Below are 27,571 nucleotides of genomic sequence, written 5' to 3' on the forward strand. Positions count from 1 at the left end.
GTGTGGTTGGAGCGTGAGATTAAAAAAAGAAAAATACACACAAATATGTGTGTGTGTACATATATATATATTGTTTCCCTTATTTCTTCTCTAAAGAAATTTTGGTGATTATAGAGGTGAAAAGGATGTTACATTTGCCCAAGGAGTTAAACCCCATTTATAAGAAAGAAACATTTGACAGGAATTAATAATTTTTCTCTAATTTGGCTTAGCGTGTCTATGAGTCATTTTAACCTTTTGAACTTGGAGACCAACAAGATAAATTTGCGGCTTCACATGTAATCTGATGAGTTGAAGCCTTTTGGCTGATCATGACTAAAACATCCATTACCAATGAAGAAGCCAGGTTTTTGCCTTGCTTTTTAGAATTGGGGTGGGGAGAAGATTGGGATTTTTCAGGAATAAGCAGATCAATGTCCCGGGTAAATACGCCAGATAATCACTGCTATGGGAGAACATGTCTGAGATAAAACACTGATAAGGGCATCAAACTACTTTAAATTTTATCACGGAGTTGACCCTAAAATCTCTAAAAAACATTTTTAGGGCCAAATTGCATAAGATATACATGAATCTTCCAAGGGAATTATGCCTTTGAATGGAGAAGCCATTCTGGAATGATTTCCCAGTATACTTAAGAGACTATATTTGGATGAAATCTAGAATTCTGAATCTTATTATACAACTAACTGGCTAAATTTCTTGATTTTATTCAGGTCCTCCTATGATTCTTTGATTTCTTTGACAGAGAGTTTGAAAAGTATATTTATATCTGCAATTTTGTACGGATGCGGCTCTTGCCCCTTCCTTCATTTCTGTAGTATTAAGTGCAAATTACCTATTGAATTATCAGGTATTTTAGAAAAAAAATGGCTCAAGGTTTTATAACTCTTCAGGATTTATAAGAGCCAATGCTGCTCAAAACTAGAATTAAGTCATAGGAGTAACAATTCTCACGGTGGTTTTATGGTTAGGTTTCCGATGAGCCAGTCACCCTGGCTCTGTTTCACAAGCAGTCATAAGGATTAACTCCTAGTTTCCATTAAGAAAAGATTACCAACTATTAAGCCCAACTAGTAGATATGTACAGTCTGAAGGGGAAATTTTCAGTTTTATCCTTTTTAAAATGTTGTATTATTTTAGCTATTATTCCATCCCATTTGGTTTTATTTAGTTCATTCGTTAATCTTTCAAATTTTGCTCACTGCCTCATTTTAATTTCCTTGGATAAGCAGAGTGAACATTTTTTCCCAGCTGTATATATGACACTCTTATAATCTTCACTAAATCAGCAAATCAATACAGTTATTTGTGCTTATAATACATATTACATACTCTAAATATTTCTGTAGCAGACAGTACAAGAATTACCTCTGCAAATAAATACTTTGGAAGAACTCTAGAATGCATCATATATATATATATATATATTATATGTATAATATTTATATATATATATATATATTTTGGCCACGCAACTTGCGGGATCTTAGTTCCATGACCAGGGATTGAACCTGAGCCCTCGGCAGTGAAAAGTCCAGAGTCCTAACCACTGGACTGCCAGGGAATTCTCTGCTCCGGTAAACTTAAGTGTCCCTGATTTTTAACTTTTGGGTTGCTTCTTAACCTAAAACACACATACTTAATAAAGACTGGAGCTTGAAAACTTCCCGAAGTCTATGTCTTCCCCTTTGGGTTCATGTACATTCAGAAATCATTCTATCTTCCAGTAAGTGTGATTTATTTGATGCATGTAGAGATCTGTGCATGTAGACACAGGGGCAAATGAACAAACTACTGTAACCAAGAATTTAAGTTTGCACTTCAAAGAAAAGTTACCAGATGCCAACATTTCCAGAGAGCACTGTTATTTAACATGTGCTAAAAGCTAACAGGGTTCAAACTGCTATTCAAAACTGTGGTAGAAATGGTCCCTGCCCAATCAGCTTGGAAATAATTACTACTAAAAGAGTCTACTCATATTAACCAGTTACCAGGCACATAGGATCAATTTTAAATGTGCTTGTTACTTGATATCTGCTGAGTAGCTATATTTGAAACATAAAAATATTTGCATATTGTTTATGAAATTGGTATCAGTTTCTTAATAGTATTTAATTCCTCTCAACATAGGTGAATCTTTATTAGGTAGGAACTGACTACTCAGGCACCTTATGCCATAGATCTCCTTTCTGCATTTTTGTCTATTTGGTCCTTTTTCTGATTAATATGCCCTCCACTGGAAGCTGGAAACAGAAAAGAAGACTAATTTCAAAATGAACTGATTTCAGGTATTCTTTCATTTTCTCTTTTATACTACTGAAAAGAATGGCTGATTTTCAATAAATAATAAGTTCTAATTTACTCAGCAATCTCTCTACATCTACACCGTTATGCATTTACTTTAAAATTTACATTCCAGCATGTTCCCGGCCATTTTTCATATCCGCAGGATATTAACCATAGTATACAATATTTAAAGTGCTATAAGATACTGAAATGCTTCTGACTCATCACAAACACATTCATTTATGTCCAGTGCAGCTTTAGTGGTAAAGTATATTTATCATATTCCAATTCTTTGTGTTGTGTGTGTGTACACATATATGTCTGTATATGTATATAAACATTGCTTTGTTAATGACAATAGTTAAATAACTAGAACAATATTTTATCCAACCAGGACAACTTCTAAGTTTTCTTTTTCTCCATAAGAATTATAATGGGATACCATGAAATTTTGAGATCAATTTCCCAACTATTTAGACATAAATTACAAGTTCAAATGAAGGTGAGAAAAAAAAAGCTTTGCGTTAGCTGTAATTTAGAATAGTAAGAAGATATAGTAAGCATCTAATAGATTTTTGTTTTTAAATGACATTTTTAGCAGTTACACATTATGAAGGAAAGATCCAGCATCCAGAAAACGTCTACCTGAAAAAATAAATTTGCTTTACAATAATAACTCTGGTCATGCCAAACAACGATGACTGTTTTTGTTGAAATTTTTGTTTTAACTTTTAAAAATATGTGTGTTAATAATTTCCAGTGATATTTAATTTCTTTGATGCCAACATGCTTTCCTTAACAATGAATTTTAATTGTTCTATGAAAATTTTAAACTTTTTGTTGAAGTATCCAGAAATGCATAGCTCACAGAATTTTCACAAACTGAATGTTCCCATGTAACCAGCACCAGATCAACAAACAACATTATCAGCACCCTAAATGCCACTGTCCTTGTAACCTCCTCTAACAATGCCTTTTAATTCACCTTGTCAAAGCATTTTCTCCAAAAAGTAATTTCTGAGGCAGATATAGAGGAAAGCAAGGCTAGCCTGTCATTTTTAGTTCTGTTGGCCTGAAGTATAGTTGGTTTGTGGGCAAGGGGCTCCCTCTAAAAGTTGACATTTACCTGCCTGGATGATGGTGATGATGGAGATACTGCTGCTGCTCTCTCGTTGTTCAGGGGGAAAAGTTAGGTGCAGGGGACAGTGTGTGGGAAGAGAAGAAAGAACCCTAGACTTGTCAGGCTGCAAACCCACTGCTTGAAATTCAGATTTTCCTCCTCAAAGTGGTTATTTGACCTGGGGCAACTAAGCTAATTATCCTTTCTAGGCCTTAATTTCCTCTATCCATCAAAAAAGATGTTTGACTATATGATCTTTAAGGTTTGTTCCAAGGCTAAAAGATTATCATTTCATATGGAAGGATGGTTGGATACACAGGTGAGGTATAAAGAAGTAAATTCTCTCCTCTTCAGTACTGATCTGACTAGGGGGACTTCCACCCTTTATCTTTCCTATTTCTGGAATCGTGTGTTTAGCCTAAATTAGAATTATTTGATCTGCCCTTCTTATGTACTAAAATCAGTCTGTGATGTTAAAAAATAATTTCTAAGACCACAAGTTAAATGTGTAATTTTTTGCTGCCTTTTAGTCTCTCATGACAATATAAGATAAAATGTGGGCTTCTTAAATAGCCTCTCACACCTCCTCTTGTGCTAACCTGTGTACCATAAGAATAAGAATTTCATCACACATATACGTGAAACATGAAATACTCAGAAAATGTGACGCTCATGAATAAGCAGATGATTTTTGAGCTAAGCCTTGTTCAAAGATAAGGAGTACATTAATCTTTCTGAAAAGCTATTTTGTATCATATGAAATATTTTCAGCGACTGCACAACAGTAAAAGACACACATCAGCTTTTATTTAAGAACTTCAAAACTTCTGACAATTGGCTCACATGAATCATTGTCAGGAAGAGATCTTGCAGCAACAGTGACTAGCCTTAGTTTGCTGTCTGGCTAAGGTATGATTCATACCAGAGACAAAGCAACTTCCAACTTCTCACAAGAATATGGAAACTGCCATGAAAACAAGAATCAGAAATCTCATTATTGATGTCCCTTCTGTCCATTCTTTATTATGATTCCAGTATCTTCCCTGCACTTTCCCTTCTCTTGATTCATCAGACTTTTTCTATGTGACATTAGAATAAGCCTGACGACAGTTCTGCTGCAATTTTTTGCATTAGGTGAAGGAAACCCAAATTATTGCCTGTTAGCTATAAATTCACTCCTTTGCTTCACTGCAATGAATAGATAGCATTAAACAACTTGAACAATTCGATCCTGATTATGTAAAAACATTACAACAAGCCCTCCCACCCCCTCTTCCATCCTCATAAATACTATCCTTACAAAACAGACTCACAAAACTCCAGGTTCCATTTTCTTTTCAATTTCCATCTATTCCTTGAAAAGCCATTTCTTCACATTTATTCTCTGACCTTATTTCGGTATCTGCAGCAGGAGAACTGGATAGAAGCTCAAGTTTTAGTAATCAATATACAACTTTGGATGTGTAGTCTTCATAAATCCTAGAGTCTTTCTTTTTTCCATTCACCTAAACCTATCAATTAAAAAAAAATTTTAACTAGACATTGTATATCAAACTCAGAGCAGCAACTTTCTCCAGTCATATTCAGTCCACATGAGATACTTAAGGATGTAATAAAATATTAAAAAGCATATTCTAACTGCTTGCTATTTTAAAAAAGGGAAAACAATCCTTTCAGACAGTAATCAATTTCATCGTGGTGAGATTTCTGCAAAATGCATTAAGAAGTTCACGCCTGTGGCAATGGTCACTGCACATATTTTGGAATGTCTCCCAGACTCTAAGACTTTTTCCAGACATCCAGGAGGGACTTTATTTAGTATGACAGAGATCCTGCTCTGGGTCTTAAAAAAAAGGTAGAAGGAAAACTTTTGAAGGTTCAGTTTCAGCTGGATTTTGTTTCTTAGATACCGAATTGCCTAGGTTATGGAAAATACTAGTAATTATCGAGTGACGATAATAAGAAAAGTTTCCCCCTCTTTTTTTTTTTTTTTTTTTTGTCTCAAGCCTTAATTAGTTAATCAAGGTATTGGTTAAGTAATAATGCTACTTTGCTTCCTAAGTATCTTTACGGGCAGGGTAGAGTCTATCCTACCCCAGATACTGAAATCCCCAAAAGGTATTATTATAATATTTTTTTAATTTTTGGAAACAATAAGATGTAGCTCTGTTTACTCAACTGCCTTTTTACTGCAACAGCAATCTTAAATTTGCTCAGGAGTTATGACTTAAGGGAGGGCAGCTGAAATCACTGGATTTAACAAGTGCTCTTTAACCATTTCTTTTTCTATCTACTCTAGCTTTAACCTCTTCCCTCACGAGGGCCTACTGCTGTGGCTAGGAGTGAAACCTGAGTATAGAAACTGACAAAGAGTTTATATTGTTAAGGACATACTGATGTATGTTAGAGACTCAGATTTTGCCCAGACATATGTTATCCTCTTCTCTTTCTCAAAGGCATAACTTTTGGGGGGACATATTTTGTCTCCTGTAAATCAAATTCAACTTAAAAATGAAATAAATAAGTGAAACAAAGTTTTCCTAGTCTTTTTATTTCACATTTTATCCATTTCCTTTATAGTTTTTCTGATTTGTTCAGATGTAACTTTATAATTTATTATTCTCGTTTTGGCTTAATATTCCCCTTTGCTTTAGTTCCAGCTTAGTTTTATTCTGTCCTCCAATCCATACAGCTCCTGGTATGCAAGACAGTGTGCTTCTTGGACTCTGTTCTTCACTCCCCGTCCTTCCTGCAAGGCCTGAAAGTTAGTAGTCCTTTAGGGAGGCAAATGTCATTTTCCTTATCTTACTGATTCTCACATTTCTTTGTTCATAACCTAAGAAGGCAAAAAAAAGGCATGCCTGCAAGCTCTTGATTATGTTTATAAAATATTTGAGGCTATTTACAGAAAAGTGGTTTGGTAAAAGCACTAATTTAGGAATCTGAAGAACTGGATTATACTTCAAGCTTTGCCATTTACCAGCAGGGTGACCTTGAGGAAACCATTGAACTTTCCTGAGTCTCAGTTTTCTCATCTACAAAATGGGAATAATACCTGCCTTGTCTAACTCACAGCTTTATTACAAGGATCAAATGAGATAGTGTATGTCAAAATACTGCTAAGTATTTTATAATTAATATTAAAACTGCAAAGCACCAAATAAGTGATCACTGACTACTGCTTTTTTTTTTTTTTTTTTTTTGGCAGTATGTGGGCCTCTCACTGTTGTGGCCTCTCCTGTTGCGGAGCACAGGCTCTGGATGCGCAGGCTCAGTGGCCATGGCTCACGGGCCCAGCCGCTCTGTGGCATGTGGGACCCTCCCAGACCGGGGCACGAACCCATGTCCCCTGCATCGGCAGGCAGACTCTCAACCACTGCGCCACCAGGGAAGCCCCCTGACTAGTGCATTTTTGATGATTGTATTATACCATCTCATAATTAGTAATGATTTTTAAAAAATAATTTTAATTTTATGAATCTAGCTATTTAAACTGAGACTTCAGTAAATACATGTTCAAGGTGGTAAAAAATGGCCTCAGAAATATTAAGCTGAAAAAATCACTGGGCGGGCCTCCCTGGTGGCGCAGTGGTTAAGAGTCCGCCTGCCGATGCAGGGGATACGGGTTCGTGCCCCGGTCTGGGAGGATCCCATATGCCGCGGAGCGGCTGGGCCCGTGAGCCATGGCCGCTGGGCCTGCGCATCTGGAGCCTGTGCTCCGCAACGGGAGAGGCCACAACAGTGAGAGGCCCGCATACCGCAAAAAGAAAAAAAAAAATCACTGGGCTGTTGGAGATGCCTGTGGCCTGAGCTGACACGACTTTTCTGGAGCTGCAGCTATAGATGGGCAAGGACCCAGGCAGGAGCACTGCAGACTCAGGACTATGTTTCTGTAGGGCTCTTAGGAGAGGTACTGGAGTCCCCTCCCTGCTTCAATGCAAATAGCAACAAGTAGCCTGGCCTTTCTTAAGCCAGTAAGAGACCAACACTTCCAGCCCAGCCAAGACAGTTCTTGAGATCCACTGACTTGGCTTCTGGGTGGACAGAAATATCTAACACACCAGGATCATGCCCTGCCCTAGGCAAAGTTGAAAATCATTAACGTTCACCCTTGGGACCTATATTAGTTTGCTAGGGCTGCCGTAACAAAATACCACAGACTGGGTGGCTGAAACAACAGAAATGTATTTTCTCACGGTTCTGGAAGCTGTAAGGCCAAGTTCAAGGTGTCAACAGGATTGATTTCTCCTGAGGCTCTCTTTGACTTGCAGATCACGGCCTTCTTGCTATGTCCTCACATGGTCTTTCCTCTGTGTGCACCCTTGGTGTATCTTTCTATGTCCAAACTTCCTCTTTTTATAAGCACACCACTCATATTGGATTAGGGTCCACCCAAATGGCCTCATTTTAACTTAATCATGTCTTTAAAGGCCCTCTCTCCAAATATAGTCATATTCTGAGGTACTGAGGGTTAGAGCTTCAACATATGAGTTTAGGGGGAGAGGACACAATTTATCTTATAATAAGGCCTTTCCTCCTATTACTTCTCCCACCAGTATCAATGTTTCCTTTCTACCAAGGTCCATGTAGTTCAACACTTTTTCTTTTCTCTATGGATCCCTAGTGCTCATCACTTCTGAATACTTCTATAGAAACAGTTTATTATGCACAAATGTTCAAGTTCTTTGAAATCTGTACTGTGATCTGAAACATTATATTATTATGATTTCTAAGCCTAAGCTTTGCAGTGTCAAGGATTAGAGAGTATGCAGGGCAGGATCTTATTCCTTAGACTAAAATAAGACCAAAAATGTGGACAAGCCAGCTGTATTGGTTAGGGTTCTGTAGAGAGACAGAACCAATAGGCTCTGAGTATGTGTGTGTGTGCGCACGTGTGGAGAGAGAGAGGGGGAGAGAGAGAGACAGGGAGACAGAGACAGACAGGGAGACAGAGACAGGGAGAGATAGAGACAGAGAAAGAGAGATTTATTTTAAGGAATTGGTCCACACCACGGTGGAGGCTGGCAAGTCCAAAATCTGCAGAGCAGGGTGTCAGGCTGGAGGCCCACAGAAGGGCTGATGTTGCAGCTCAAGTCCAAAGGCAGTCTGGAGGCAGAATTCCCTTGTTCTCAGAGGAAGTCAATCTTTTCCTTAAGGCCTTCTACTGTTTGGATGGGGCCCACCCACATTATGGAAGATAATCTGCTTTTTTAGATCTACTGATTTAAATATTAATCTCTAAAAAAATACTTTAAACACAACATTTAGACTGGTATTTGAGCAAATATCAGTGGACACATAAAATAAGGCATCACAGGCTTCCCTGGTGGCACACTGGTTGAGAGTCCGCCTGCCCATGCAGGGGATACGGGTTCGTGCTCCGATCCGGGAAGATCCCATATGCCGCAGAGCGGCTGGGCCCGTGAGCCATGGCCACTGAGCCTGCACGTCCGGAGCCTGTGCTCCGCAACGGGAGAGGCCGCAACGGGAGAGGCCACAACCGTGAGCGGCCCGTGTACCGCAAAAAAAAAAAAGAAAAAAAAAAGAGGCATCACATCAGCAAAACATGATCTAGATAACAATACATAGGGACTAACTTTGCAATTCGGTCCTTAAACTCAAAGAGGAAAGCCAGCAGCCATACTGTGTCTACTTTGCAGCCTCCACTGCTTTTGGCTTCCTCTCTGCCCAACCTTGGGGAAGAACTGCAATTTGTAGTTGAGCCATTCTCAATCATAATTCTCATTTGGCTTGGTAGAAACTTTCTTTCTTTTTTTTTTTTTTTACTTGGTATATCTCCTCATTAAATAAATAGTAATAGTCTTTGGACAAGCTAGGATTTTTGTTTTCCACTTTCTGCATAAAGCTATACATTCTGAGCAATATTACTATATAATTCTTAGTGAAAATAAATGTAGGATTTTTTAAAGGGATATTACACTTAAAGAAGTGCATACTTTGTTTTGCTAAAAAGCCTGAATCCAATACAAAGTTTAAATTTAATGCTGAGATACTGTGATATATCTTTGTAAGTGATATGTTAAGGAATGATTTTCTTTATTCTAGAAGCCTTACCCTGAACCTCGATTTTCCAAATAACAAACTCAAAACTATTTTAAATACAGGGAGAGAAGGACATCTACAACTGAAACATCTAAGACAACTTTTACAATTTAGCTTTTATTCACAAAACATACTTTTAAAATCCCTTAACTCTCAAATTACAGAAAATAAAAGCACTATAATCTGAGAACCAAATCCAGACGGCTTTCTCCCATCCCTCTATTATATCACCTTGAGGGCAAGGTTATGTCCTGCTCATCTTTTTATCCTAAGCTCCTAGCATAGTACCTGGCACATAGTAGATGCTGAATAAATGTTTCCTGAATAAACGTAAGCAATAGAAGTTTAAGAAAATATTCAAATAAAGTCCCATCAAAATGATCTAATAGGAGACTAATAGATCCAAGGATAGCTTAAGTTAGGGTTGAGTTACTAAAAATTATCTCTTGATCTGTATCAAGGTTTGGACCAAAGGACACAAGGAAATCTTTTATGCCCTTACTGAACAGAAATGATTTTGGTGTTATCTACATCAGTGTCATGGTATCAATACTATAACATGGCCCTGGAACCCTAAGCATTGTATCAGTTTTTCCTAACGGATATGTTGGCAAAATGTTCCTGCTTGCCTCAGAAAATAGAAGGCAAATAATTATTCCCTTCTGACTCAATGCCAGACTTGAGGGAGAATAACAAAAACCGGCCTCCAGCCTGTGTAATAGGGTGAGCAGGCTTGCTACTCGTTAATAAATCCAGAGCGCATACCAGTCATTGTAGGGTGGTAAAGAAATAAGGCTCAACCCCTACTGGAAGTACTTCATGGACAAAGGGAAATGGAGTAAGGGCTATAATAGGAACTCAGAAGAAGTGACCAATTAACCTGGGGTGCTTTAGGAGGCTTCACCAAGGACATGACTTTTGAAGATTATCTTAAGATTTTAAGACAAATTTTCCAAGCAAATAATGAGCTTAGGGAAGATTTCGAGACAACAGTTCTCAAAGTATGGACCTTGGAGTAAGCAGGACCCCTTTCAGGAGGCCCACATGATCAAAATTATTTTTATAGTAACATTAGTGCATTATTTGTCTTTTTCACCATATGGATATTTGCACTGATGACACAGGAGTAACGATTCTAAAACTGCTGATGTCTTAGCACAAATCAAGGATGGGACACCAAACTTCACTAGTAGTCATATTCTTCAATGCCAGGCACTTACAGTTTAAAAAGAGCCACATTTACTTAGGAATATCCTTGATAAAGCAGTAAAAATTATTTCTAAAATTTTGACCATTAGGTATGTGGCTTTTTAATGTTCTCTGTGATGAAATGGGGAAGTATACATAAAACACTTCTGCATTCTGCAGTTCATTGGGTATTTCAAGGAAAAGCACTTGTGTGATGCTGGAGTTGTGCTTTTTTCATGGAATATCATTTTTACTTGAAAGAATCACTGCCAGACAAACTACAGTTATTCAAGTGTATCACAGGCAGTAAGGTTACTGTTCTGTGAAACTTTGATTCAGTTGTACGACATTTCAGGAAAAACAAGTAATAATATTAGTTGCCAATCATAATATTAGTGCTTTTATGTGAAAATTAAAACTTTAGAAAACTTGTATCTGCCACAGTGAACTTGCCAGCTTCCCAGTACTTAAAGACTTATTTGATGCAATCCATGGTGATATTAACCAATTTGACTTTTTGACATTGTATACTAAAGTAGATGAACATTTGGAAGATCTATACATCATTCAAAACAACAATATCCCAAATGGCCAGTGCATAGTATTGCAAAATCATGCATGGGTAAAAGATTCATTCAAAGCGAAAATGAGACAAAGCAATGGATTTTAATGTCATAGATGATGAAAAGTTAATTGCTATGATTTCAGATCTACATTGCAACCAACCTTCAGAAATTACTGCTTGTTGAGTTTCGGTGTAGTATTAAAGAAGAATATCTACACAATTATCTGAAAAGGTTATTAAAATACTCAAACTTTTTCCAATTACATATCTGTTAGAGTCTGAATTTTCTTCATATCCTTGAACTAAATAACACACAACAGACTGAATGCAGAAGCAGATATGAGAATACATCTGTTTTCTATTAAGCCAAACATTAAAGAGATTTTCAAAATTGAAAAACAATGTCATTCTTCTAATTGTATTTGTTTTGGAAAATACAGCTATTTTTTACAAAAATATACTACTTAGGGCAACACATAATGGGTTTACTATTATTTTAAATAAATTAATATTTTTTAAAATTCTCCATTTTAATTTCTAGTATGTTACATATCAAGAGATACAGTCTATAGTCCACATATACAAAGGTTTTTTGGGAATACTTCAGAGTTTAAAGAGAGGCTGACACCAAAACCTTTTAGAACTGCTACTTCATTTAAAGGAACTAGTTTGTATAATGGCAAAGTTCATGCAAAGGAAATATGGTGAGTTCCTGAGTAGAAATAGGCATAGGCTTCTCTGAAGAGTTGGCTGGAATTGATAGTAGGAAGGTAAACTGAGCAGATTATAAAAGTAACTATAAGCCCTGATAAAAAGCTTGCACTTTATTCTCTATACTGATGGCTTTCAAACTTTCATGACTATAACCCACAATCAGATATACATTTTACATCTTAAAACAGTACCCAGACACATACATGTCTATATAGATAAATACAACTAGAGCAGAGTTTCACAGAACAATATCGTTACAAAGTGTGATGCACTCTGCTATTTTATGACATTTTTTAAAGTTCAATGTAAGTCACTAACATTAATTCACTACTCATTAATATCTTGCAACCTATAATTTGTAAAACACTGCTCTATATTATGGAGAATCAAGAGGCAACAGAGGTTTTACCCAGGGAAGTGACATGATCACATTTGTGCTTGAAGAATCACAATGTAGTGTAGAAGATGGAACATTCAGGAGACTGTTCTGCTTATCCAGGGGAGTTATGGTAAGAATATGACCTGACCCAGAGGACTGAGAGGAGGGACAGTATTTGATTTAGAAAGGACTGTCAGGATTTGAAGACAAGTTGATGTAGGTCCTGTAGAAGAAGATATATCCATGATGACTCTGAGGAAGTTTGTAATTTGGGAGAACTGTGCAGCTGCTGAGGCTATTAGCTAAGACAGAACATGCAGGAGAGTGGCAGGTTCGCAGGGCATGGAAGTAAAGGTGGAAATAAACAAATTGAGTTTTGGATGGGCTGAATTTCAGATGCCTGCAAGTCACTCAAGTAGTGATGCCCAAGAAAAGAACAGAAATTTGATTATAGTGAAGTGGAAAGAATTCAAGTCTGAAAATACAGAAATAATTGACCTTGAGTCTCCATACTGTCATTTTAGGAACACTGTATTAGTTCCCTCAGTCTTGTATTAACACTATTAGGCATGTTCTTTTTGAGCATAAATAACACACCGTTTGTATCAGTTTATGCAAAATAGTTATGGTCCTAGAAGACACAGTGTCATTAAAAACAATAAAACAAAAAAAATACCAGTTTCAAGTTTCAAAATAAATTTGCAGAGGCCATTATATTGTGAAATTTCCTCAACATGGCTCAATTATACAAAAGAAAGGCAGCACATATGGTCCTTGTCAAAATGTGCCATAGCACTGGGAGATGTTACATACTGCTAAGAAAATCTTTTTCATGACAATAAAACCTCAGCATGCAGAAGGATATAAACACTTTATGAGCCAACTGTAAGAGAGTGCTACACTCATTTTTTTGTAGAGATCTAAGGAGGAAGGACACAAATATCATATGAGTGGAGAAATGTTAAATTCACAAGCATTCAAAATTTAGGGCACGAACCCCAATTCAATTAGTTTCTTTTTAGATGCCTCATGTCAAGCTTACTTATTACTAAATATGTGTTTAATGGCAACAAAATCCTTGGTACAAGACATTTTACTTGAAAAATATCAAAGGTCTTTATGGCCATTAAAGAATGTGGCACACAGTTTGACCTAGTTTATAGGGATGGAAATCAAGAATCAAACTGGTTAAGCAGCCTTACAAACATCACACACTATATAAATAACCAATTTAGCAATCAAACATATCAGAATTTATCCATTATACCACATAGCTTTGCAACTGAGGAACTGCATACATTATATTCTGGTACCAACCCATATAGAACACTATTATTTAATAAAATGCTGGGACTAAGTATTTTTTTAACACACGTGGATTATTTTTAAAAACGTGTTATACAAAAGCAAACTTCACAGGCTATAGAGAAGAAATACATATAAATAATGTGATAAATTCTATGAGAAATAACACAAGAGTCAACTTTACCAGGAAATCTGGTTGTTTACCATAATCATCCCAAGTCTCAAAAAATAGATTCAAACAGTGTTAAACACATGCAAAATGTCTGGGATCAGATATCATATAAACAACTTGCTGCTACTGCTAAAATGTTGTTCCCTAATAACCTGTTTGGGCAGTTCAGTGACCAAAAACCACTCCATGACCTGGACTTGTCAGTGCTATGTTTATGCTTTGGTTTCTCTGACCAAAAGAGCCTGAACACATCAATGAAATGCAACACTGAGTCTCAGCGGATGTAGCACTTGAGGGCTTGCAAGCAATCTAAACATGGGGTCTGGAGAAAGCGGCCTGTGGCTCACCCTTTGGGGAACACAAGGTACCTCAGTTACACAATAGTAGTCAGCACATCAGAGCAGAGATTAAAGAAACTCTCCAGCTCACTTTTTGTCCTGAACATTTAATCATAGCCAAAGACTAAGCAGAAGTTTAAATTATAAGTCTAACTTCCTGTTTTGTAAGTTTTAATTTTCAGTTCTCCCCAGTGGGGCTCAGGTTATATGGTTATTGTGTCTATTCAGGTGTGTTCTGTTTTATGGAGTAGATAACTTCTAGAAATAGGGAGAGGGGTGAATCACATTCTTATAATTCTATTAATACTTCCTCCAACAACAAATGTCATCATTTTGGATTAAACTCCTTTAACTTTAGATTTCTCTGACTATCAGTCAGCCTTCTCTCAAACAGTAAATTGGCTATAGATTAACATTAAAATTCACCACAGAACCAAACCAGTTAAAAGGACCTGGTAGATTAGTCTTTTTTAAAGTGAAAATGTTTATGACATTAAAAATAATCTCATGTTCTTCTTCTTACAGCTATGGTGTTTTTATATGTATTTCTTATATACATTTGATATCCTAGAGAATTTCAGGTCATCTCATTCAACCTTCAGTGAAATGGCCCAGTCACTGTACCAAGTCTTAGGGATGCAAAATTTAAAAACATGGTCTGTATTCTCAAGAACGCCACACTTCAGCAGAAGAGAACACATATATAAACTAATAAAGTATAAAATATGCCATATAAAAATACATGGTTTAGAAATAGAATATTTGAGTGGTTATCAAATTCCTTGAAATACACAACCTACCAAAACTCACACAAGGAGAATTGGATAATTTGAATAGCTTATATCTGTTAAATAAATTAAGTCAATAATTAATAACTTCTCCCCAAAATTAAAGCGCTAGGCCTAGATGGTTTCACTGGTGAATTCTACCAAACATTTAAGGAAGAAATGATATCTGTTCCCTACAATCTCTTGCTAAACAGAGAGAGAGGGAACACTTCCTAACTTATTCTGTGAGTACAGCATTATTCTAAAATCAAAACCAGATAAAGCCATTATAAGAAAGGAAAACTAAAGACTAATATCACTCACTAACATAGATACAAAAATCCTCAACACAATATTAGTAAAACAAATCCAACAATGTTTGAAAAGAATTATGCACCATGACCAAGTGGGATTTATTCCAGGTATGCAAGGTTGGTTCAACACTCAAACATCAATTAATGTAATCCCTTATATCCACAGGTTAAAGAGAACAATTATCCTATGATCATATCAATAAATTCAGAAAAAAGCATTTGACAAAATCTAACTCTCATTCATGATCAAAACTCTCAGCAAACTAGGAATGGGGGGGAACTTCTGCAACTTGACAACAAACATCTACAAAAACATACAGCCAACATCATACTTAGTGATGAGAAACTAGATGCCTCCTCCTAATATCTGGACCAGGCAACAATATTCTCTTTTATAACTCCCTATTCCATATCATGCTGGAATTCCTAGGTAACGCAATAAGACAAGAAAAGGAAATTAAAAGTATATAGATTGTAAAGGAAGAAATAAAACTGTCTTTGTCTGCAGATAACATGATGGTCTATGTAGAAAATCCCAAAGAACTGACCAAAAAAAAACTCCTGGAGGGCTTCCCTGGTGGCGCAGTGGTTGAGAGTCCGCCTGCCAATGCAGGGGACACGGGTTCGTGCCCTGGTCCGGGAAGATCCCACATGCCGTGGAGCGGCTGGGCCCGTGAGCCACGGCCACTGAGCCTGCGCGTCTGGAGCCTGTGCTCCGCAACGGGAGAGGCCACAACAGTGAGAGGCCTGCATACCGCAAAAGAAAAACCCAAAAAACTCCCGGAACTAATAAGTGATAAAAGCAAGGTTGCAATATACAAGATTAATATACAAAAGTCAATTGCCTTCCCACACACCAGTAATGAATAACTGGAGTTTGAAATTACAAATACATCATTTACATTAACACCAACAAAAGAAAGAAATACTTAGGTATAAATTTAACAAAATATGTATAAGATCTATATGAGGAAAACTATGAAACTATGATGGAATCAATTAAAAAACATAAATAAATGGAAAGATGTTCCAGTTCATAGATAGGAAAACTCAAAATTATTAAGATGTCAGCTCTTCCCAATTTGATCTATATGTTCAGTGCAGTCCCAGTCAAAATCTCATCAAGTTATTATGTGGATACTGACAAACTGATTCTAAAATCTATGTGGAAAAGCAAAAAACCCATAATAGCCAACATAATACTGAAGAAGAACAAAGTCAGAGGGCTGACACTACTCGACTTCAAGACTTACCATAAAGCTACAGTGAACAAGAGAGTATGGTATTAGTGAAAAGAATAGACAAATAGATCAGTGGAACAGATAGAAAGCCCAGAAAAGGACTCAAACAAATACATTTAACTGACCTTTGACAAAGGACCAAAGGCAATTCAATGGAGAATGGATGATCTTTTCAACAAATGGTGCTGAAATGACTGGACATACACATGAAAAAAAAAAATGCATCTATACACTAATCTTACATTTTTCACAAAAATTAACTCAAAATGGATCATAGAATTAAATGAAAAACACAAAACTATAAAACATTTAGAAAATAATATAGGAAAAAATCTAGGTGACCTTGGATTGAGTGATGAGTTTTAGATATAACACCCAAAACACAATCCATGAAAGAAAAAGATACTAAATTGGACTTCATTAAATTAAAAACTTTCTGCTATGTGAAAGACACTGTTAAGAGAATGAAAGGACAAGGCACAGACTGGGAGAAGATATTTGCAAAATACAAATCTGATAAAGGACTGGTATCCAAAATATATAAATAACTCCTAAAAATTAACAATAATAAAACAAACAACTAAATTTAAAAATAGGTGAAACATTTTGAGAATAGGCTTTGGAAGCTAACTTTCCATACCAACTGATATGGAGGCAGAAACCAAGATAGAATTATTGGTAACTATAGTGTTAGGAGAATTTGGGGTTGGCCTGGCCCAAGTGGCAACTATTAAGCAAATAAAATGGGTGTAGTGATCCAGGCATAGCAATTGCAGAGGTAATAATAAAAAAAAAATAGGTGAGAGATCTAAACAGTCTCACCAAAGAAGATAATACAGATGGCAAATAGGCATATGAAAAGAGCTCAACATCACATGTCATTAGGGAATTGCATATTAAAACAGTGAGATACCACTACACACCTTTTACAATGGCCAAACTCTACCCCCCCCCAAAAAAAAACCTTGACAATATCAAATAGTGGTGAGGATGTGAAGCAATAGGAACTCACATTCATTACTGGTGGGAATGCAAAATGGTACAGACTCTTTGGAAGACAGTTTGACAGTTTCTTACAAAACTAAACATACCCTTATCATATGATCCAGCAATCATGCTCTTTGGCACGTATTCAAATGAGTTGAAAACTTATTTTCACACTAAAACCTGCACACAAACATTTACAGAATCTTTTTTCACAATTGAAAAAATTAGGAAACATCCAAGATATTCCTTTATAGGTGAATATATAAACAAAATGTACAACATCCACACAATGGAATGTTATTTATGATAAAAAGAAATAAGCTATTAATTAAGCCACAAAAAGACATGGTGGAACCTTAAATGCATACTGTTAAGTGAAAGAAGCATGCCTGAAAAGGCTACATACTGTATGATTCCAACTATATGATATTCTGAAAAGGCAAAACTATAAAGATAGCAAAAAGATCAGTGGTTGCCTGGGGTTTGGAGGAGGGAAGTGGGAGGATAAATTGCTGAAACACAGGGGATTTTTATAACACTGAAACTGTAACGGTGGATACATGATATTATGCATTTGTCAAACCCATAGAATGTACAACACAAGACTGAACCATAATGTAAACTATACACTTTAGTTAATAATAGTTATTAATAATATAGCTGATAATGTACCAATATTGGTTCATCAACTGTAACAAATGTTCCACACTAATGAAAGATGTTAAAAATACGGAAAACTGTGAGTGAGTAAAGTGGATATATGGGAACCCTGTGCCGTCAGCTCAATCTTTCTGTAGACTTCAAACTATTCTAAAAAAGTCTATTAATTTTTTAAATGTAATTTTATGGTTCAAAAGTAGAATATTTAACAGAGCGGTTAACTCTTGGGAGAGGGAGGGAAGAGCTCTAGGACACGGGGACAGTAACAGAGATGGTGAGTAGGGTCTTGAAGAGTTCACTGAAGTTTGCTGTTCATTTGGTAAAGGACATTCCAGCCCAAAAGAATGAGAAACTAGAATAAGACTCTAAAGTTGAGTAAATATTTCTATATTTACAACAAATTAGGAAAAGAGTTATACTGCAGAAGAATCTGGAGGCATAATGAAAAGCACACCCACTTTTGAGATTAGAATCTTATTTCTGCTGTTGGGAGGTAACACCATGATTCTGGTACCAGGCTACTGGGATTTTAAGTTCCTTCCAACATTTACTAGCTGAGTGATTTTAGGCAAGTTACTTAGCCTCTTTATGTCTCATTTTCCTCATCTGTAAAGTAAAGATACTAGTTTGTGCCTCAAAATGTAATCGTAATTAGCTTACATAAAGTCCATAGACCAGTGCTTGGAACATGGTAAGTGCTATAAAAGTGTGAGTTGTTATCATTCATTATTAACAGTACTAATTACTAGCTATGTCTTTAAGCAATTCCTTTCACCTTTCTGAGCCTCAGTTTGTATAACTGTAACCTAGGATAATAGGTGTAAAGTGGCCCAAACAAAGTCAAATCATTCAGTAAGATTAATAGCTGCTATTCTCAATATTCTACTATAATAATGCATAATGGTGAGGTGAAAAGAACAGAAATCTGGAGACCTCAGTCTGCTACCTGAGATGTCGTTTAGCCTTCCTGGCCTTGGTTTTCTTATCTGTCAGGAGTAAATTGAGACTGCTAAGTGGGACAAACTGATGTATTTCAGAAGTGTATAAACATAGAAGGTAAAGCAACAATATCTGGGGAAATAAAATGAATTTGTGTATTTAATCACGTATTACATATATTTTATACTATCTGCAAAGTTCAAGGTAATTTAAAGCAAGAGTATTTCCCCCACACCTACAAATAAATAAACTGAGACACAAGGATAAGAATCATGCCTGTTATAAGGAAATGGGAAAAGTGAAGAGCAACAGAATACCAAGAGGATTATAAAATTTAGTATAATATGAGTTTTCTTCTCTGAAGAGAAGAGAAAAAATAGGAAAGAACAGAAAGTAGTCTTCTGAAATTTCTGATAAAAAGATGCAAACTATCTTTGAGGGCCAAGAATATGGAAGAGAACCTTAAAGTGAAGCCAAGTAATCCAACATGCATGCATTTATAGTCATTTATTAAGGACCCTGAGTACTGAGCCAAACATTGTGGGACAAACCAAAAAAAGAATAAGGTTATTATCTGTTCTCAGGAATTACAGTCTCATTGGAGAGATCAGACCTATACCCAGGAAAAAAAAATTGGGGGGAAGAGTAAAGGATGAACCATGCCTGGCTATGACAGTGGTTAATGTTGGGGAGGGAAAAAAAGGAAGGGTTTCCAAGGGTAGGGTAGTAGAACTTCATTATAACTGTAATTATTATTTTCAAGGATCTGATGCAATATGTCATAATGCTAAGATTTTATTAAAACAGGTAGCATTTCTATTCTATATTCATATGTATATATTTAGTAAAATTACTTTAAAAATAAGAGAGAATAGTGAGTGAACATCATATGGCTGGTACCAAGTGTGAATGGTATTAGAAATCACTGGGAGAGTGGTCACTCTGGGCTGCTGGTGATGGAAGGCAGGTGGGAGAGGAGAATACAGCAGGTCAGAAGATGGGTAGGAGTCTGATGCAAAGAAAGGAGGAAGAAAAGGAGACCTGCTCAGAGCTCAGAAAAAAGGATGACGTAAAACTGTTAGGTCCCTCTGGGGAGGTCTTCTGATACCTCAGAGGAGAGGCAGTGATGGACAGAATATGAAGAGAATAGATTACAATGCACAGATGTTTGCTCCCTCCATTAAGGCGACTTAATGGCCAAGAGGAGTAGCTCCTCGTTTAGAGAAGATAATCTGGATGGTGATGTTTTCAGAGTTTAGGGAAATTAACCCTGTAGAGATAGGGCTTATAACCTGTGGTTCATGGTTGGGCCTCCAGGCTGGAGGACTTTTGGAAGTCATTTTATGACTGTGTGCAATACTCCAAGGAAAAGGACCATAACTCTTATGATGTTATCAAATAGGTATGTGACCCCAAAAGTTTAAGAACCACTGGTATAGATAGAGTATACTTTGACGTCGGCAAAGGTTGACCCCAAAACTTTTATTAACTGAGTCTGATTTCTTCAGATGGGTTGACCATCACTAGAGGACAAGAAGTACCTCAGAGAGGCAGGAGGTAGCAACATTTGCATCAATAGGCAAGTGCCTGGATCCTAGACCTCTCAGAAATGGCTGAAACTTTGCTCTAACCCCTTATCATCTTCAAAAAAAGGAGGTATTGTCCTTCCATATTATTCCCCAGAAAAACAGAATGCTCTATTTAAAAAAAAAAAAAAAAACACCCATGCTCTATTTTATCTCCATTTGGGACTTCCTTAAGGGGAGGGGGGGTATCAGCAGAAAAAAGCTGTATTTCAACACTTCGAAGTTAAAAAAAAAAAAAAAAAGACTGACACAAGGTCAACATCAGAGTTCAGCTCTCTAGGTCATACTGTCTTTCTGGTTTACATCCCCACATTTCTTGGAATTTGTAACCGACATTTAAATTAATTCTTATGGACTCTGCACTTTGAGGTAAATTTGATTGTAAGCAAAAATAACTTCAAAAGTCTGAAATCCTTACTCCCTTTTGGTCCCTAACCACCCAAAAGATGTTCTGTCATCCCCCAAACCCTGGAACGTCTTCCCAGAAAGTGAGTTAAAGTGACATTTTTGTTTATTCCCGTTTTCACTGTAGTTACTGATTAACAACTTTTGGTTTCCTTGCTTCTCACATCTTTGTCCTTTTACCTTGCAAATGAGTTTTATTAAGCACCAGAGCCAATTATAAAACAATGTAAAATTCAACAACTGTTCATAATAAGACCACTTGGAATTAAAGCACAATTTTTATTTGAGAATAGGCCAAGTTCCTCAGACCAAAAAAAATCAAAATGTGGCTTCTTAGACATTTCTACAAGTTTATTATGATGGTGGAACGAATCAATAAACCCTTCTTCATTACCTATTTTTAGTTTCAAAACCAGCTATAAAATCAACCGAATTAAACTCGATTAAATTATTTAGTAGTCTTTTTTATCTGGCTCTGAAGCAGTGTTTGCAATATAATAGAACTTCACAGAATGGTTAAACAATTACAATATTCTAGAAGAATGATTCCTAAGTGCACAAACACATTAAAAATCCTCTGTTCAGGCCAGGTTGCTATATTCTAAGTTCTGAATACAGTGTGACCTTGCTTCCCTTAGAGACCCTTTGGAATTTGGCTCTTATTTCTGCTTTTTCTCTGCCAAGCATATAGAATGAATTAGGTGAAGCTCTATTACAAACGCACTCCACCCACAATGGTTTCCCATAGAGAGCTGCATGTTTTAAACCCACAGTTTAACTTAAATGTAAAAATGGTTCTGCTTTCAAACTTAAGTTTCACTTCCCTTTTGAGTCTATTTGCCTTTTTTTCTCTTCAGTCCAATTTTACTTCCCAGTGAGAGAATAAAGTAAACAGGAAACCTAAAATAAACAGCCTAAATGCCTATTTGTAGTCTTTTAATTCCAGGTATTCACACACCAAGGGGGCCTTTCAATCTCACTGCTGATGCAAATAAAGAAGGACACATCAGGAGCTTCCTTAAATATCATTTTACCTTTGGTTCCCAGAGTCCATCTGAGCCCCTTGAGGCACACAGCAAAACCCCCTGATAGGCAGGGCCCAGAGGAGCTGCTCCTTAGGGACTGAATGACAAGACTCTCCAGCCTCATTTTCTGCTCTCTTGTCCCCACCCCCCTTTTTTTTTTTATCATGGCTACTTCTATTCCAGATGTTTAGTACACTCTTGTTGCTCTAATTTTCATCTGTTGAGGAAAGCATCTCATGAATTAATTTACTAGAAGGTGTCGAGCATGCAAAGGAGAGAACGTGGCAGGCAGACCAACTAGGGGGTCAGATCTCAGCTCTACAATTCATTCATGCAAAGGAGTACTCAAGAAGGTTACTCAATCTCTCTGAGGCTTGGATTCTGCATTTGTAAAATGGGGAAAACGCAAGATTGCAAGGGGAATGCGCATGCCAAGTGCATGGCCCAGATTCAGTATTCAGTAAATTCTAAGATGTTCTCCTACTTTCCTACATCCAGACTTACACCTCTCAGAAGGATTTGTCTTATAAAGTAGACAATATGAAGAGAGCAAGTGTTAACTGGAGACAAGGAATTTCTAAAAGAGGGATTTGGTCCTCAGCACCTAGCCTGGGGAGATGTTCTGGGGTATCACCATGCTTTCCCCATCATGCTGCTCGATACTGTGCTGAGGGCAGGCAGACTCTCAACCACTGCGCGACCAGGGAAGCCCCAACCTATTCTCTTTATTTATTTTTTTAAATTTATTTATTTATGGCTGTGTTGGGTCTTTCTTCGTTTCTGTGTGTGGGCCTCCTCTAGTTGTGGCAAGCGGGGCCACTCTTCATCACGGTGCACGGGCCTCACTATTGCGGCCTCTGTCGTTGCGGAGCACAGATTCCAAACGCACAGGCTCAGTAATTGTGGCTCATGGGCCCAGCCGCTCCACGGCATGTGGGATCTTCCCAGACCAGGGCTCGAACCCGTGTCCCCTGCATTGGCAGGCAGATTCTCAACCACTGCGCCACCAGGGAAGCCCCCCAACCTATTCTTTATATCTATTTCTATATCCATATTAGATTGCAACATCTCCCCCTCTACATTCTGCATTCTCCTTTTGTCCTCTTCAGGGATTCTGGAAGCTAGAGCAACATTCACCAAAAAGGATGTTTTCCCTCTCATACAACAGAACCTTATGGATAGAAAGTTCATACACACATGGATACACATACAGATTCATACACAAATGCACACAAAAAAGAATGAATAGCAAGAAATGCTTAATACAAGCTAGCAAATTTTCTGGTTTAGTGGTAGATTCCACTCTAAATATATAATGACACTCCTGTCTAAACCAATAGTAACTAATTAATGGCCTGAACTGTTAATGCCCCTTCCAACTGAGAAGACACTTCTCTTGTCATGAGAACGCTTCTGTATGATTGCTTGAAATATACTCTTTTCTCTGATCTTAAAACTCATTTTTAAGAATTTCTCTGAGCTACAGAATGATTACAAATAATTCCTGTTCATCTTTCTTTCTCATGAAGTGATGGTGAGTTTCTTGAGGCCAGGGACTGTGGCAAAATGAACTTTGCATTCCCAGCACTCAGCAGAGTGCCATTCGAGAGCCTCTGTATGCAGGCAGTATGTCTGCCTTTAGGATTCAGCAGTGAACACTAGAGACAAGGCTCTTGGCCCCCTGGGTTTAGCACCAGGGAACAAATACACAAATAAATATGTAATTATATATTGGAATAAGTGTTCAAGGAAAAAGAAGGTGCCATGAGAGAGTATGACAAGGGAAATCTAATTTAGACTAGAAGGCGAAGTCAGAGAAAGCTTCTCTAAAAAAGGCCACATTTATGTGGAATCTTTTTTTTTTTTTCTTTTGGCTGCGTTGGGTCTTTGTTGCTGCACACAGGCTTTCTCTAGTTGTGGTGAGCGGAGGCTACTCTTCGTTGCGGTGCGCGGGCTTCTCATTGCAGTGGCTTCTCTTTGCTGCGGAGCACGGTCTCTAGGTGCACTGGCTTCAGTAGTTGTGGCTCACAGGCTCTAGAGCACAGGCTCAGTAGTTGTGGTGCACTGGCTTAGTTGCTTCGCGGCATGTGGGATCTTCCTGGACCAGGGCTCGAACCCGTGTCCCCTCCATTGGCAGGCAGATTCTTAACCACTGCGCCATCAGGGAAGCCCTTATGTGGAATATTAAAGCTGAAAGGATATAGGCCCTAGAGTAGGAAGGAGTGCTACTCAAAGGAAAAATGAAAAGGGGTTGGTGTGGCAAGAGTGCAGCCCCTGAATGTGGGGAGAAGGAGGGGCAAGGAAGTGCTGATGAAGGCAAAGAGGCAGGAAGGGACCAGGGTGTGGAGGTCAAATTAAAGATTTTATATTGTGTCTTAAGGGCAACTGAGGCCACTGGAATGTTTTAAGCAAAAAAAAAGTGAAAAGATCTGATTTTTTTTTTTTTTAATATTACTCTGGGATGTGATGAGGTGCAGAGGGAAAGAGTAGAAGGAGATACTGACAGGGCACTGTGGCCATCCAGATGAGCAATGACCAAGGCTTGGACCAAGCTAGTGGCAATGTGGCTAAAAAGAAGGAGATGGATTTGAGATATATTTTGAGATAGAATCAGCAGGACTTGGGGATGAATTAGAAAGGGTGGAATGAGGAGAGGATGGAAGATAACTCCTAGCTTTTTGACCTAAATAAAAAACAGATAAAGGTGGTGTTTTCCAGATGAAGACCAGAGCAGGAGCTGATTTAGGCGAGTGGTAGGGAGGGGTAGGGAACTTTGCAGGGATACGACAATAAATGTAATGACCTTCACAACATGTGAAGTGAGCAGGATAGAGATCCCAGTCTCATTATATATAGAGAAAATAGGCTCATAGAAGAAAAGCAACTAATCCAAGGTCAAACTGCCGTAAGTGGTACAACTGAGTCAAGAACCCAGATTTTGCTGTCACTGTTGTGGTTGTTCTTGTTTTGAACACTAGTCATTCCTACTACACTGCTCTTGGGTTCTCTAGCAAGAAAAATGTTTGAATGCATTGTCAAATAATTGTCAATGATTTTAAGCAACTGATGTGTTTTGCCATTCTAGTAATTGAAGATTTTATCATCTGCCAGACCAAGTACAACCCTTACTCAATAAGTCCATAATGTTTACTGTATTTGAGTTTTGAAACCCAGACTCACTGTTTTTTTCCTTAAACTGCCACAGAAATAGTTCTAGAGTAGTTATTCACCAAGTTTTCACTTAAGACATCAAACTTTAATTTATGTTAATTTAACTGTTTTTAAAAAAACTGTGGATAATATAGAATATTTTCAACATCATGAAATTATATATTCATAAGGTATATAAAATCAATATATCTAACTCTCCCAGAAATTATTTGCCTTTGAAACCCAAACTGAATAACTGAAATATATCACAATCAGGTAGTAGGTGGAGACGATCTGGAGGGGAATAATAGGCATGGTATAGGGATAGGTGCTATATGTATACATATAATTATTAAACAAGTGATCTTCTCATCTACTTTCCCTCTCTGGGTCCATCGTTTCCCACTTATTTCCTGGCATCTGGCACAGGACAATGCCTTTCTGCACTCAGTTCCCTTTGGTAAAGGAGCTGAGAATATGGACTAATTCCTTGTTTACGGAAATTATTTCCAGTAATTACGATATTAAAATTAGGCTTTATATTGGATAATTATCTGCAAATTGGAATGATATTAGATAATCAATGCTTATCCTCAAAATGAAGTGCTGATACTGTTCTAATATTGAAGTTTTATGATAAAAATCAGCCACCCACTGCAGAAACATTGAGAATTGGGGTCTTTAATCCTTTCTAAAATAGGATAAAAAATTGGGTATTTAAAATCTCTCTCTCTCTCTCTCTCTCTACTTTGTTTTCTCTTTCTGAATAAAACAGAAATCCAGTCTCAAGACTCTGCCTAATGAGGCTGGGAATTCTAATCCCCTGGGAGAGTCTCTGAGACTGCACAGGGAGGGGCATGCAAGCAGGAGGTCTTTATATGCTCTGTCTTAATGAGTACTTCTAAGCAAGTTCATTACAATTTAATTTCATCTTTATTTTTGTTCTTATGCAGAACAAGAGAAAAGCAAGTCAATGAGAAAACTCCTTTACTGAAATTAGTTGGATTTATTATTGGATTTGGTTATTGCTTTCAAGAAACTATTTCTTGACATTTAAGCTAAAAGTGTATCTTATTGCTTCACCTCTGGTACATTAAGATACATATGATGGTCAGATACCAACATGCAAAGGTTCTTACTCAGAGCACCCCTGTTCTCTAGTTTTTTTTGTCCCAGTGATGCCTGGTCCTAAATTAATTTCATGTATGCAAGGTCACTAAGGCCTCCATTTTTATGTTTTATCTAGTGAGCTAAGCACCATAGAGACAAATTCTTTTTATTTTCCCTTTAGTTCCTCTGGCTGGTCTTGGACTAATAAACAAACAAACAAATCCATAAATGCTCTCACACTTCTTTTCCCTTGTAACCAGATTTCACTGACTATTCTAATGACCTCCTCCACACTAGACAATTTAATGTTGCCCATTTCTAATAGTAAAAAGTTATAGTTTATGACAACCCCAAATTCAAGAAAATTAACATTCCTGAAAACTCTTACATATTATCTTCAGATGGAGTACATGAAATTGTGGCCATAGCTACGAAGAACTGCCATAAGGCAGATTGATGCATAGCATCCAACGAGTTAATTAAAAAACAAAGACACCAAGAACATACATGATTATGTTCAGCCTGGCTTTGCCTACTCAGTTTCAGTCAGGGACCACGACTTCTTTCAAATAACCTCAGTTTATTTTTGAAAAAAGAAAAAGAAAAAAAAATCCTGTCTTTAGACAGGATATGGGGGAGGAGTTAAGGGGTGATGTTTTACACATGCACATCTGGATACAGTCCAATTATTTCCCTTAAACATTCCCCCAGTTGTTTTCATTTTGCTCCATGCTTTGGCATTCATAAATTTGTGAGACTGTGTGTCAGGAGTCTACAGGCCTGGAGCTGGGCACTACTTTATTAGCAAGACAGCTACAAAACAACTCTATAGAGAAATACATTCACATTTTAAGAAGCACAGACACATATTTCATTTCTGTTTAATACTGTGGCACTGACATTGTGCATAAAGAAAGTAGTATAATCTTTCAGAGAACTGCCCTACTAGCAAGATGTATATATAAACTCAACTGTTCTAAAACATAAGAACGGATTCAACCAGAGTACAGTGGAGAGTCTGTGGCTTGGCATTGTGTGCCTTGTTTTCATCTGATCGTTTTGAAAGGAGTGTCAACAGAGTGTATTCCTTGTCTTGGAAATGCGCCAACAATTAAAATCACCTTTGCCAAAAGAACAAATTTATCTTAGAAATGATGGAAAAGCACCTTTTTAAAAACTGTATTTTGAGAAATCTCACATGCTTTCAAAACTACCGTTAGAGACTAAATGTTTGTGCTCCCCAGAATCCATATA

General features: G+C 37.2%; 1 protein-coding gene across 8 annotated transcripts in view; it reads right to left on the bottom strand.

Moving 5' to 3' along the window:
* DNM3 (dynamin 3) overlaps positions 1–27,571 on the bottom strand; it is a 576,796-nt gene that overhangs the window by 210,822 nt on the left and 338,403 nt on the right. The window lies entirely within an intron of this gene.

This window comes from Mesoplodon densirostris, chromosome 2 (genome assembly GCF_025265405.1).
Source record: "Mesoplodon densirostris isolate mMesDen1 chromosome 2, mMesDen1 primary haplotype, whole genome shotgun sequence".
In the NCBI taxonomy this organism is placed as follows: Eukaryota; Metazoa; Chordata; class Mammalia; order Artiodactyla; family Ziphiidae; genus Mesoplodon; species Mesoplodon densirostris.